The sequence below is a fragment of the Mastigoproctus giganteus genome, chromosome 12 (genome assembly GCF_048544385.1).
Source record: "Mastigoproctus giganteus isolate SK-2022 chromosome 12, ASM4854438v1, whole genome shotgun sequence".
Classification (NCBI taxonomy): domain Eukaryota; kingdom Metazoa; phylum Arthropoda; class Arachnida; order Uropygi; family Thelyphonidae; genus Mastigoproctus; species Mastigoproctus giganteus.
Window position 1 is genome coordinate 72,578,689 of NC_143586.1, and position 1,445 is coordinate 72,580,133.

The 1,445-nt window shown below is 35.6% G+C and overlaps 1 non-coding gene across 1 annotated transcript; it reads right to left on the reverse strand.

Moving 5' to 3' along the window:
* Positions 1 to 682: 682 nt before the first annotated feature.
* On the reverse strand, positions 683 to 756 carry TRNAN-GUU (transfer RNA asparagine (anticodon GUU)). The gene has a single exon. It is a non-coding gene; the product is annotated as a tRNA-Asn (tRNA).
* Positions 757 to 1,445: the final 689 nt, after the last annotated feature.

Sequence of the window (1,445 nt, forward strand, 5' to 3'; positions counted from 1 at the left end):
AATTCTGTCATATAATGGAAATAGCGAAAATTAAAATATTGATAAAATTCCCATCCTTTTTTGATTTATTAATCAGGCTAAAGAGGAACGCTAATAAATTAATAGCGTGACTTAAATAATATAATTAAGACATTAATAAACAAATAATCAATAAAATTAGATAATGATACCAGATGCATCAGGGCTGTTCTTATTCCATAACTTAAACCCGCTGAAATCATGATTTAATTAATTTTCTAAAATATCTAAATGTAAATGCATTAAATGAAGCAGTGAATATTAAATAAATAACAATTACAATAAATAAATAAACAAATAATAATAATAACTGAATAAAGAAATATTGTCGAGTGTTGGGAAATTGATAGTTCATGGTTGATTAAATATAAAAATAAATCAAGATATTTTTAGTTTAGTGAGGAATATGAAAGGGTGATACTAAGTGCAAATGAATGCTGTCGATTACCCCATTTAGCCTTGTGTATTACGCCCATAAATTGAGTCACAGTTTGCCTCATTGGACTAAAAAATCCCAAGTTTTGTGTGTGTTGGGGGATCGTTGCTAACCTATTCTGAGGCCACCAAGTCAGTGAAAAAGAATGCCATAAAAGTTCCCCGTGTCATTGACTGGATTCGAACACCGATCTTTTTGCATCCACTGGGTGGAGAAAAAAACTTCAACCGCTCCCGGGTGGGCTCGAACCACCAACCTTTCGGTTAACAGCCGAACGCGCTAACCAATTGCGCCACGGAAGCGTTGTTGACAAATGCTTATTAATCTCCTGTTAACTTAATCAGCAAAAGGAAATCATTTGTAACAGGAAAATTACAAAGCTTCGGTGGGCAATAAATTATGTAATTTTATCGGGAAATAGTTGCAACTGAACGATTTCAAAGATTGGATCCCCAAAGAAGGTATAATCTAAAGTTTTAAATGCTGTTACCGAAAACGGATAATAATGCGCACGGGGTAATAAGATGCTCTGTGATACTGCTCATGATTATAGGTTGAGATGAAGATGGCCATTGAGTTCGTGCGAACTGCATTGAATTGTATCAAAGTATCTGCAGTATTTTCGAAATTCTGATGGTGGTTGCGACTGGAAATGAAGTAATTTTTCATGATACGGGTACAGAAGAAGAGATTGAAGCAGTCGCCCGCCACGACATTGCTGGTTGCAGCTGCTTCGAAGGAGTTTTGTACTACGTATGATGGCTTGTTTGTAAGCCTCATACAAACAGATGCTAAATTCCCTGCTGAAGTTTTAGAAGGAAACAAACGTCCTACGGGTAATGATGAAGACAATTACAACCAGTCAGAAAATGGCGTTTTTCTGCAGAAGCCATCTTATTTTTAGATTTTTTTTTTTCTGATGTCACTGAGGCATGTACGCCTGGAATGGAGATAGGGATTTTCTTGGGATACTAGAAGAAAAGGATGGTTT